The sequence below is a fragment of the Pongo pygmaeus genome, chromosome 23 (assembly GCF_028885625.2).
Source record: "Pongo pygmaeus isolate AG05252 chromosome 23, NHGRI_mPonPyg2-v2.0_pri, whole genome shotgun sequence".
Lineage (NCBI taxonomy): Eukaryota > Metazoa > Chordata > Mammalia > Primates > Hominidae > Pongo > Pongo pygmaeus.
The window spans coordinates 18,555,193-18,570,114 of NC_085931.1; positions in this window are offsets into that span (position 1 = coordinate 18,555,193).

Below are 14,922 nucleotides of genomic sequence, written 5' to 3' on the forward strand. Positions count from 1 at the left end.
CCATTCCACTCCCAATTCCATTTCATTCCACGTTCAATTACACGGTCAATTCCTTTCCATTTCACGTTCCATGCTACATTCCATTCCACATTCTATTCCACTTTCCATTCCATCCATTCCTCATACCATTCCACATTCCATTCGACATTCCATTCCACATTCCATTCCGTTGCATTCCACATTCTATTCCACACTCCATTCCACATTTCATTGCACATTCCATTCCGTTCCATTCCACATTCCTTTTCAGATTCCATTCCACATCCCATTCCAACTTCTATTCCATTCCATTCCACGTTCCATTCCATTCCATTCCACATTCCATTCCATTCCATTCCAGATTCCTTTTCACATTCCATTCCATTCCATTCCACGTTCCATTCCATTCCATTCCAGATTCCCTTTCACATTCCATTCTACATTACATTCCACATTCAATTGCACACTCTATTCCACATTCCTTTCCACATTCCATTCCGTTCCATTCCACATAACTTTCCAGATTGCATTCCACATTCCATTCCACATCTCATTCCATGCCATTCCACATTCCATTCCATTGTATTCCCCTTTCCTTTCCACATTCCATACCATTCCACATTCTATTCCATTACATTCCACATTACATTCAATGTTCTTGTCCACGTTTCATTCCACATTCCATACCACGTTCCATTCCATTCCATTCCACGTTTCTTTCATTTCCATTCCAATTTCCATTCCATCCCATTCCACATTCCATTCCATTCCTTTCCACATTCCATTCAACATTGCATTCCACATTCCATTCCATTCCATTCCACATTCCATTCCATTCCATTCCACATTCCATTCCATTCCATTCCACATTCCATTCCATTCCATTCCGCATTCCATTCAACATTCCATTTCATTACAGTCCACATTCCATTCCACTCCAATCCACGTTCCATTCCACGTTCCATCCCATTCCACATTCCATTGCATTCCATTCCATTCCACATTACATTCCGCATTGCATTCCATTTCTTTCCATTCCATTGCATTCCATTTTATTCCACAATCCATTCCACATTCCATTCCATGTTCCATTCCACGTTCCATTCCACATTCCTTTCCATTCCACATTCCATTGCATTCCATTCCATTCCACATTTGATTCCACATAGCATTCCATTTCATTGTATTCTATTGCATTCCATTCCACATTCCAATACATTCCTATCCTCTCCAGATTCCATTCCATACCACTCCACATTCTATTCTATTCCCTTCCACATTCCAATCCGTTTCATTGCACATTCCATTCCATTCCATTCTATTCAATTCCACATTCCTTACCATTACATTGTATTCCGTATTACATTCCTTTCCATTACAGATTCCATTCCTTTCCATTCCACGTTACATTCCATTCCATTGCACAATCCAATCCATTCCATTCCACCTTTCGTTCCACGGTCCATTCCACATTACCTTACGTTTCATTCTTTTCCATTGCACTCTGTTCCACATTCCATTCCATTCTATTCCATTCCACATTCCATTCCACATTCGATTCCATTCCATTCCACATTCCGTTCCACATTCCATTGCATTGCTGTCGACATTCCATTCTACATTCCGTTCCACGTTCCATTCCATATTCCATTCCACATTCCATTCCATTCTATTCCACATTCCATTCAATTCCAAACCACATTCCATTGCACATTTCATCCCATTGCATTCTAAATTCCATTCCACATTCCGTTCCATATTACATTCAATTCCATTCCACATTCCATTCCACATTCCATTCTACATTCCATTCCATTCCATTCCACATTCCTTAGCACATTCCGTTTTACATTCCATTCCATTACAAATTCCATTCCACATTGCATTCCATTGCATTCAACATTGCATTCCATTCCATCTGATATTCCATTCCACATTTCATTCCATTAGACTCCACATAGCATTCCATTCGATTCCACATAGCATTCCATTCCGTTCCACAGTCCATTTCATTCTATTCCACATTCCAATCCACCTTCCACTCCATTCCATTCCTTTGCATATTCCATTCCACATTCTTTTCCATTCCATTTCACTTTCAATTCCATTTCATTGCGTTCCATATTCCATTCCACATTCCATTTCTTTCCATTTCACATTCCTTTCCATTCCATTCCACATTAATTGCATCCCATTCCACATTCCATTGGACATTCCATTCCATTCCTTTCCACATTCCAATCTACATTACTTTCCATATTCCATTCCACTTTCCATTCCACATTCCATTCCACATTCCATTCCACATTCCATTCCAAATTCCATTTCACTTTCCATTCCATTCCACATTCCATTCCATTCCTTTCCAATCCACGTTCCGTTCCTTTGCATTCCAAGTTCAATTCCGATCCACATTCCATTCCATTGCATACCACATTCCATTCCAGATTCCATTGCGCATTCCATTCCATTCCATTCTGTTTGAAATTCCATACTCTTCCATTCCTCATTCCATTCCATTCCATTCCACATTCCATTCCCCGTTCAATTGAATTCAATTGCACGTTCCAGTCCATTCCATTCCATTCCATTCCACATTTCAGTCAATTCCATTCCGCATTCCATTCCATTCCATTCCACATTCCATTTCATTCCATTCCCATTCCATTACACATTCCTTTCCATTCCATTCCTCTTTCAATTCCATTCCCATTTCATTCCATTCCTCATTCTAATCCATATTGCATCCCATTCAATTCCCCATTCCATTCCATTCCATTCCACATTCCATTCCATTCCATTCCACGTTCCAATCCACATTCCACTCCATTCCATTCCTTTGCACATTCCATTCCACATTCCATTCCATTCCATTTCATATTCAATTCCATTCCTTTCCAGTCAACATTGTATTCCACATGCAATTTCTTTCCATTTCACATTCCTTTCCATTCCATTCCACATTCCATGCCGCATTCAATTCCATTCCATTCCACATTCCATTGGACATTCCGTTCCATTCCATTCCATATTCCTTTCCATTGCATTTCTCGTTCCATTCTAATCCATTCGATGTTCCTTTCCATGTTCCATTCAACATTCCATTCCACTTTCCATTTCACATGCCATTTCACATGCCGTTACATTCCATTCGAATTTCCATTCCACATTCCCTTCCATTCCATTCCACATTCCATTCCATTCCATTCCACATTGAAGTCCACTTTGCATTCCACTTTCCAGTCCAGGTTAGATTCCATTCCATTCCACTTTCCATTCCATTCCATCCCTTTCTATTCCACATTCCATTCCAGATTCCATTACTTTCCATTCCATTCCATATTCCATTCCATTCCATTCCACATTCCATTCCATTCCATTCCATTCCACATCCCATTCCATTTCTTCCCATTCCATATTCTATTCCATTCCACTTTCCACTCCATTCCATTCCACATTCCATTCAGTTCCATTCCATTCCATTCCACATTCCATTCCATTCCATTCCGTTAAAAATTCCATTCCAATTTCCACTCCATTCCATTACACATTCCATTCCATTCAGTTCCATTCAATTCCATTCCACATTACATTCCATTCCGTTAAACTTTGCATTCCAATTCATTCCATTCCACATTCTATTCCATTTCACAATCCATTCCATTTCATTCCATTCCACATTCTCTTCCATTAAACATTTCACTGCATTCCATTCCACATTCCATTCAGTTTCTTTCCATTCCTTTCCACATTCCCTTCCATTCAATTCCATTCCGCATTCCATTCCACTTCATTGCATTCCACGTTCTATTCCTTCCCACATTCCATTCCATTCCTTTCTGCATTCCATTCAATTCCATTCCATACGAATCCCCTTTACATTCCATTCCTTTCCATTCCACATTCAATTCCTTTCCACATTCCATTCCATTGCATTCCACATTCCATTCCACATTCCATTCCAGTCTATTCTATTCCACTTTCCATTCCATTCCATTCCATTCCACATTCCTTTCCATTCCATTCCACATTCCATTCCGCTTTCCATTCCACATTCCTTTCCCTGTTCAATTCCATTCAATTCCACGTTGTATTCCATTCCATTGCATTCAACGTTCCATTCCATTCCATTCAATTCCACGTTCCATTCCATTCCATTGCATTCCACATTCCATTCCACTCCATTCCACATTCCATTCCATTCCAGTCCACGTTTCATTTCACATTCCATGCCACTTTCTATTTCATTCCATTCCAGTTTCCATTCAACTTTCCATTCCATTCGATTCCACGTTCCACTCCACGTTCCATTCCACTTTCCATTCCACTTTCCATTCCATTCCATTAAACGTTGCATTTGACATTCCATTGCACATTCTTTTCCAAATTCCATTTCATTGCATTCCACATTCCATTCCACATTCCATTGTACTTTTCATTCCAAGTTCCATTCCACATTACTTTCCAGGTTCCATTCCAAATTCCTTTCCATTCCATTCTAAGTTCCGTTGCACATTCCATTCAATTCCATTCCATGTTCCATTCCACATTGCATTCCACATTCCATTCCATGTTCCATCCCACTTTCCGTTGCACATTCCATTCCAGGTTCCATTCCACATTCCATTCCACGTTCCATTCCACATTCCATTCCATGTTCTATTCCATTCCATTACACGTTCTATTCCACATTCTATTCCATTCCATTCCAAGATCCATTCCACATTCCATTCCACATTCCATTTCTGATTCCATTCTAATTCTCTTCCACTTTCCACTCCATATTGCATTCCACATTCCGTTTTACATTCCATTCTGTTCCATTCCACATTTCATTCCACATTCCGTTCATTCCATTTCACATCCCATACCAAATTCCATTCCATTCAATTCCACGTTCCATTCCATTATATTCACATTCCATTCCACATTCAATTACATGTCCCTTTCCATTCCATTGCACGTTGCATTCTACGTTCCATGAGACGTTCCATTCCATTCCATTCCACGTTCCATTCTTCGTTACATTAGTGGTTCCATTCCTCGTTCCATTCCACGTTCCATTCCATTCCATTGCACGTTACATTCCATATTCCCTTCCATTCCATTCCAAATTCCATTGCATTCCCTTCAACATTCCATTCCATTCCATTTCACGTTTGATTCCACGTTCCATTCCACGTTCCATTCCACGTTCCATTCCATTCCATTCCATTCCATTCCACCTTCCATACCTTACCATTCCGGATTCCATTCCATTCCATTCCATTCCACCCTCGATTCCATTCCATTCCACATTCCATTCCAATCCTTTCCACATTTCAGACCTTTCCATTCCATTCCACAATGCATTCCGCATACTATTCCACATTCCATTCCATTCCATTCCACATTCCATTCCATTCCATTGCATGGTCCATTCCATTCCATTCCACGTTCCATTCCATTCCATTCCATTCCGTTCCATTCCATTCCTTTCCATTACACATTCCATTCCACGTTCCTTTCCTTTCCATTCCACATTCCATTCCATTCCATTCCACATTCCATACCACATTCCATTCCACCTTCCATTCCACGTTCCATTTCATTCCATTCCATTCTATTCCATTCCATTCCATTCCACATTTCAGACCATTCCTTTCCATTTCACATTCCATTCCATTCCATTCCACTTTCCATTCCATTTCATTCTACGTTCCATTCCATTCCATACCCTTCCATTGCACATTCCACTCCACATTCCATTTCCTTCCATTCCACATTCCATTTCCTTCCATTCCACATTCCATTCCATTACCTTACACATACCATTCCACATTTCATTCCACATTCCATTCCACGTTCCATTCTACATTCCATTCCATTCCTTTGCACATTCCACTACATTCAATTAAACATAGCATTCCTTTCCATTCCACGTTACATTCCACATTACATTCCACCTGCCATTCCACATTCCATTCCACATTCCATTCGAAAATCCACTCCGTTCCATTCCGTTCCCTTCCACATTCTATTCCATATACCATTCCATTCCATTCCACTTTCCATTCCACATAAAATTTCATTCCATTCCACATTCCATTCCATTCTATTCCACCATCCATTCCACATTTCATTCCAGGTTGCATTCCACATTCCATTCCACGTTCCATTCCAATTTCCATTCAAATTTCCATTCCATGTTCCATTCCATACCATTCCACGTTCCGTTGCACATTCCATTCCATTCCATTCCACTTTCTATTCCACATTCCATTCCACATTCCATTCTGTTCCATTCCACGTTCCATTTCATTGCATTACACATACCATTCCACATTCCATTCCATTCCATTTCACATTCTATTCGAAATTCCTTTCCATTCCATTCCACTTTCCATTCCACACTGCCTTGCATTACATTCCACATTCCATTCCACTTTCCAATTCAGTCCATTCAACGTTCCATTTCATATTCCATTCCACATTCGATTCCACGTTCCATTCCATTCCATTCCTCGTTCCAGTCCACGTTCCATTCCTTTCCATTCCACGTTCCATTCCACATTCCATTGCACATTCCATTCCACTTTCCATTCCATGTTCCATTCTACGTTCCATTCCACATTCCATTGCACGTTCCATTCCACGTCCCATTCCACATTCCATTCCATCTTCCATTCCACTTTGCATTCCACATTCCAGTCCATTCCATACTTTTTCACGTTCCATTCCAGGTTCCTTTCCACATTCCATTCCGCATTCCATTCCACATTCTGTTCCACATTCCATTGCATTGCATTCCACATTCCATTCCACATTCTCTTCCACATTCCATTGCATTGCATTCCACATTCCATTCCACATTCCATTCCATTCCATTCCACATTCCATTCCATTCCATTCCACATTCCATTCCATTGCACATTCCATTTCACATTACATTCGATTTCATTTCACATTCCATTCCACTTTGCATTCGACATTCCCTTTCACATTCCATTCCGCAGGCCATTATACATTCCATTCCATTTTTTTCCACATTGCATTCTACATTCAATTTCGTTTCATTCCACATCCCATATCACATTCCATTCCACAATCCATTCTATTCCTTTCCCCATTACATACCACATTCCATTCCATTCCTTTCAAACTTCCTTTCCATTACATTCCACATTCCTTTCCACATTCCTTTCCATGTTCCATTCCACATTCAATTCCCTTTCACTCCACATTTCTTTCCACATTCCATTCCAGATTTCTTTCCACATTCCCTTTCATAATCCATTCCATTCCACATTCCATTCCACATTCCATTATATTCCATTCCACATCCAATACACTCTTCCATTCCACATTCCATTCCATTCCTTTCCACATTCTTTACCTCATTCCATTCCATTCCATTCCACGTTCCATTCTACTTTCCATTTGACGTTCCATTCCATTCCATTCCACGTTCCATTCTACGTTCCTTTATTGTTTCCATTCCACGTTCCATTCCACCTTCTGTTTCTTTACATTCCACGTTACATTCCATATTCCATTCCATTCCATTCCACTTCCATTCAGTTCCATTCAACATTCCATTCCATTCCACGTTCCACTCAACGTTTCATTCCACGTTCCATTTCGCATTCCATTCCACGTTCAATTCCATTCCATTCCACGTTCGATTTCATTCCATTCCATGTTCCATTCCACATTCCAATCCACATTCCATTACACCGTCCATTCCATTCCATTCCATTCCATTCCACATTCCATTCCATTAAATTACACTTTCCATTCAATTGAAATCCACATTGCATTCCATTCCTTTCCATACCATTACATTCCATTCCACATTCCATTCCTTACCATTCCGCATTCCATTCCATAAAATTCCGCATTCCATTTCATTCCATTCAATTACACATTCGATTCCATTCCATTCAACATTTCATTCCATTCCGTTCCACATTGCATTCTATTCCATTCCATTCCATTCCACATTCCATACCATTACATTCCTTTTGGCATTCCATTACATTCCATTCCACATTCCAATGCATTCCATTCCATTCCATTACACATTCCATTGCGCATTCCTTTCCCTTCTATTCCACATTCGATTCCTTTCCATTCCACATTCCATTCCATTTTGCATTCCATGGTCCATTCCACTTTCCATTCCATACCATTCCATTCCTTTCCATTCCACTCCATTCTGGATTCCCTTCCATTCCATTCCACATTATATTGAAATTACATTCCATTCCATTGCACATTGCTTTCCACTCAATTCCACATTCCATTCCATTCCATTCCACATTCCATTCCTTTCCTTTCCTCATTCCATTCCTCTTTCCATTCCACGTTCCATTCCACGTTCCATTCCACGTTCCATTCTATGTTTCATTTCATTCCATTCCAAGTTCCATTCCACGTTATATTCTACATTCCATTCCGGGTTCCGTTCCATTCCCTTCCACTTTCCTTTCCCTTTCCATTTGATGTGCCATTCCATTCCATTCCACGTTCCATTCCACGTTCCTTTCCATAGCATTCCACATACCATTCCATTCCATTCCATTCCATTCCATTCCATTCTTTTCCATTCCACATTCCATGCCACTTTCCTTCACCTACCTTTCCACATCCTTTCAATTCCATTCCACATTCCTTTGCATTCCATTCCACATTCCATTCTACATTCCATTCAACATTCCATTCTGCATTCCATTCCACATTCCATTCCACATTCCATTCCATTCAATTCCATTCCATTCAATTCCATTCCATTCCTTTCCATTCCACATTACATATCATTCCATTCTATTCCACATTCCATTCCTTTCTATTCCGCTTTCCATACAATACCATTCCATTCCACATTCCATTACTTTGCATTCAACATTCCATTCCATTCCATTCCAGATTCCAATCCTATCCATTCTATACCATACCACTTTCTATTCCCTTCCATTCCACATTCCTTTCCATTCCATTCCACATTCCATTCCACGTTACATTCCACGTTCCATTCCATTCCATTGCACATTGTGTTCCACTCCATTCCACATTCCATAACTTTCCCTTCTGTTCCATTCCGCATTCCATTACATTCCATTCCGTATTCTATTCTCATTCCATTCCATTCCATTCCACAATCAATTCCACATTCCATTCCATTCCATTCCACATTCCTTTAGATTCCATTCCACATTACATTCCACATTACATTCCTTTCCAGTCCAAATTCCATTCAACATTCCATTCCACGTTCCATTCCAGGTTTCATTCCAAGATCCATTCAATGTTCCATTCCATTCCACTCCACCTTCCATTCCACATTCCATTCCATTGCACTACACTTTCCATTCCACATTCCATTCCACATTCCATTGCTTTCCATTCCGCATTGCATTCCACATTCCATTCCACATTTCTTTGCATTCAATTCCACATTCCATTCCATTCCATTCCACATTCCACTCCATTCCATTCCATTCCACGTTGGATTCCATTGCATTCCACTTTCCATTCCACTCCATTCGACATTCCATTCCACATTGCATTCCATTCCACTCCACATTCCATTACATTCCATTTAAACTTTCAATTCCATTCCATTCCACATTCCATTCCACATTCCATTCCGTTTCACATTCTATTCCACATTCCATTCTACATTCCATTCCATTCCACATTCTATTCCACATTCCTTTCCACATTCCAATATATTCCATTCCACATTTCCTTCCACATTCCATTCCATTCCATTTAAACTTTCCATTCCATTCCATTCCACATTCCAGTCCACATTCCATTGCATTCCACATTCTATTCCACATTCGATTCCACATTCCATTCTATTCCATTCCACTTTCCATTATACATGCCATTCCATTGCTTTTAACATTCCTTTCCACATTCCCTTTCACATTCCATTCCATTCCATTTCACATTCCATTCCATTCCATTCCACATTCCATTCGATTACTTTCCACTTTCCATTCCTGATTGAATTCCATTCCATTCTTTTCCACATTACATTCGGTTTCATTCCACATTCCATTTCATTCCATTTTATTCCATTACACATTCCATTACACATTCAATTCCACGTTCAATTCCATTCCATTCCACATTGCATTCCATTCCGTTGCACATTCCATTCCGTTTCTTTCCACATAACATTCCATTCAATTTCACATTCAATTCCCGTAGATTGCAATCCACATTGCATTCCATTCCATTCCGCATTCAATTCCATTCCATTCCATTTTATTCCGCTTTCCATTCCTTTCCATTCGCTTCCACATTCCATTCCACTCTATTCCACATTCGATTCCATACACTTCCACATTCATTTCATTTACATTCCAGATTCCATTCCACATTCCTTTCCACATTCTTTTCCACTTTCCATTCCATTCCATTCCACATTCCATTCCATTCCCCTCCACATTCCATTCCATTCCATTCCACATTCCACATTCCATCGCATTCAATTCCACGTTCCATTCCATTCCATTCCACTTTCCATTCCATTCCACATTCCAATCCACATTACATTCCATTCCATTCCACATTCCATTCCATTCCATTTGACGTTCCTATCCGCGTTCCATTGCACGTCCCAACCCACAACCAATCCATTCCATTCCACATTCCATTCCACATTTCATCCCATTCCTTTCCACATTCCATTGCACATTCCTTTCCATTCCATTCCCCATTCCTTTGCCCATTCCATTCCATTCCATTCCACATTACATTCCACTACTTTCCACTTTCCAATTCTTTCCACATTCCATTCCACGTTCCATTCCGCATTCCATTCCATTCCATTTTACGTTCCATTCAACATTCCCTTCCACATTGCATTCCATTTTCCATTCCGTTCCGTTCAACATTCCTTTCCACACTCTACTCCACATTCCGTTCCACATTCCATTCCGTTCTACTCCACATTTCATTCCACATTCCATTCCACATTCCATTCCACATTCCATCCATAATCCATTCCACATTCCATTCCACTTTCCATTCCATTCCAATCCACATTAAATTCCATTTCATTCCACTTTCCATTCCAGTCCATATTTCATTCCACATTTCATTCCATTCAATTTCACATTACTTTCCGTTACATTCCACATTCCTTTCCACATTCCATTCCACATTCCATTCCACATTTCGTTGTATAATCCATTCCACATTCTACTGCATTCCATTACTGATTCCACTCCATTCCATTCCACATTGCGTTCCATTTCATTTCACATTGCATTCTGTTCCATTCCACATTTCTTTCCACATTCCATTCCACATTCCATTCCACATTCCGTTCCACATTGTATTCCACATTCCGTTCCATTCCATTCCATATTCCATTCCACATTCCATTCCATATTCCATTCCATTCCATTCCACATACCATTCCATTCCATTCCACGTTAAATTCCACGTTACCCTCGCTATGCCATTACAAGATCTATTCCACATTCCATTCCATTCCATTCCGCTTTCCATTCCATGCAATTTCACATTCCTTTCCACATTCCATTTCAGATTGCATTCCACATTCCATTCCATGCAATTTCACATTCAATTCCACATTGCATTTCACATTCCTTTCCACATTCCATTTCACTTTCCATTCCATTCCATTCCGCATTCCATTCCATTCTGTACAACATTCCGTTCCACATTCCATTGCATTAGTTTCCACATTCCATCCCGCATATGATTCCAAGTTCTCTTCCATTCCATTCCTCGTTCTGTTCCACGTTCCATTCCACGTCCCATTCCATTCTATTCCACGTTCCAGTCCACATTCAATTCCAATACATTTCACTTTCAATTCTACATTCCATTCCACATTCCATTCCCCCTTCCATTCTGTTCCATTCCACTTTTCTTTCCGCAGTCTATTCCACTTTCCATTCCACGTTCCATTCCCTTCCATTCCACATACCATTCCACATTCCATTGCGTTCCATTCTGCATTACATTTCACACTCCATTCCATATTGCATTCCATTTTCCATTCCATTCAATTCGACATTCCTTTCCACATACCTTTCCCCATTCCATTCTACATTCCATTCCATTCCATTCCAGATTTCATTAAACACTCCATTCCATTCCATTCCGCATTCCAATCCACATTCCATTGTATTCCATACCACATTCCTTTACATTCCATTCCTTATTCCATTCCATTCTACTTCACATTCCATTCCATTCCACGTCTTGTTTAACTACATTCCATTCCTTTACATTCCATTCCACATTCCATTCCATTGCCCGTTCCATTCCATTCCATTCCATGTTCCATTCCACATTTCATTCCACGTTCTACTCCACGTTGCATTTCACGTTCCATTCCACATTCTACTACATTCTTTTCCACTTTCCATTCCACTCCATTCCACATTCCATTCCTCATTCTATTCCATTCAATTCCACTTTGCATTCCATTCCATTCCACATTCCATTCCACATTCCATTCCATTCCATTCCACATTCAATTCCACATTCTATCACATTCCATTCCACATACCTTTCCACATTCCATTCCATTCCATCCCACATTCAATTCCGCATTCCATCAGATTCCAATAAACATTTCATTCCACTTTCCATTCCATTCAAATCCATTCCACTATTCATTCAATTCCAAATACCATTCCTCATTCAATTCCATTCCTTTCCACGTTCCATACCGTTCCATTCCACAATACGTTCCATTCCATTTTGTACCACGTTCCATTCCGTTCCACAAACCATTCCATTCCATTCCACTCCATTCCTCTTTCCATTCGATTCCATTCCACGTTTGATTCCAATCCATTACACTTTCCGTTTCATTCTACATTACATTGAATATTGTTTTCCATTCCATTCCACACTCCATTCCCAATTGCATTCTATTCCATTCCACATTCCATTCCACATTCCTTTCTATTCCATGCCACATTCCATTCCGCAATCCATTCTATTCCATTCCACGTTTGATTACATTCCATTCCACATTCTTTGCCATTTCATTTCACATTCCATTTCCATCGACATTCCATTTAATTCCATTTCATTGCATTACTTTACTTTCCTCATTCAATACTATTCCATTCCAGATTCCATTCCATTGCATTCCATTCCATTGCATTCCATTCTACTTTCCATTCCATTCCATTCCATTCCACATTCAATTGCAATCCGTTCAACATTGCATTCCATTCCACATTCCATTTATTTCCATTCCATTCCACATTCCATTCCACATTTCATTCCATTTTACATTCCATTTTATTCTATTTCATTCCACATTCCATTCAATTCCATTCCATTCCACATTCCATTCCATTCCATTGCACACTCCATTCAATTCAATTCCATTCCACATTTCATTCAATTCCATTCCACATTCCATACCACTCCATATTCAATTCCATATACCATTCCTTTGCAAATTCCATTGCATTCCATTCAACATTCGAATCCATTTCATTCCATTCCATTGCACATCCCAATCCTCATTACATTCCATTCCATTCCACATTCCATTCCATTTCATTAAACATTCCATTCCATTCCATTCTACATTCCATTCCATTCCATTCCAAATTCTATTCCATTCCATTTCATTCCTTTCCATATTCCATTCCATTCCATTCCATTCCACATTCCATACGATTCCATTGCACATTCCATTCCATTCCATTTCACATTACATTCCATTCCATTCCTCATACCATTCCATTCCATTCCATTCCACATTCCATTACACATTCATTTCCATTCCACATTCTATTCCATTCCATTCAATTCTATTCCTCATTCCATTCCATTCCATTCCAGATTCCATTCCATTGCATTCCACATTCCATTCTATTACATTTCATATTCCATTCCATTCCATATCCCATTCCATTCCATTCCATTCCATTCCATATTCCATTCCTTTCCATTACACATTGAATATCACATACCATTCCACATTTCTTTCCATTCCACGTTCTATTTCATATTCCATTCCAAATTCCATGCCACATTCCACTTCAATCCATTCCACGTTCCATTCCACATTCTATTCCACATTCGATTCCATCCCATTCCAGATTCCATTCCATTCCATTCCACTTTGCATTCCACATTTCGTTCAATTCCGTTCCACATTCCATTACAGATTCAGTTACATTCCATTCCATGTTCCATTCCACGTTCCATTGCACGATCCATTGCATTCCATTCCACATTCCATTCAATTCCATTCCACATTCATTTCCATTCCATTGCAACTTCCATTCCACATTCCATTCCATTCCATTCCACATTCAGTTCCACATTCCATTCCATTCCATTCCATTCCATTCCACATTCCATTCCATTCCTTTCCACATTCCATTCTATTCCTCATTCCATTTATCATTACGCTCCATTCCGTTCCACTTTCCATTCCACTTTCCCTTCAATTCCATTCCATTCCATGTTCCTTTCCACCTTCTAGTCCACTTTCCATTCCACGTTGCCTTCCACACTCCATTCCATTCCATTTCACATTGCATTCCACAGTCCATTCCATTCCATTCCACATTCCATTACATATTCCACTCCATTCCTTTCCACATTCCACTCCAAATTCCATTCAATTCAACTCCATTCCATCACACATTTCATTCCATAGCTTTCCATTCCACATTCCATTCCATTCCACATTCCATTCCTCATTCCATTCAATTCCATTCCACATTTCATTTCACATTCCATTTCATTCCATTCCACAATCCATTCCATTCCTTTCCAAATTCCATTCCATTCCATTCCACGTTACATTGCATTCCATTCCAGGTTCCATTCCATTTCATGCCACCATCAATTCCATTCCACCTTCCTTTCCATTATATTCCTCATTCCATTACATTCCATTCTAGGTTCCATAACATTGCATGCCACCATCAATTC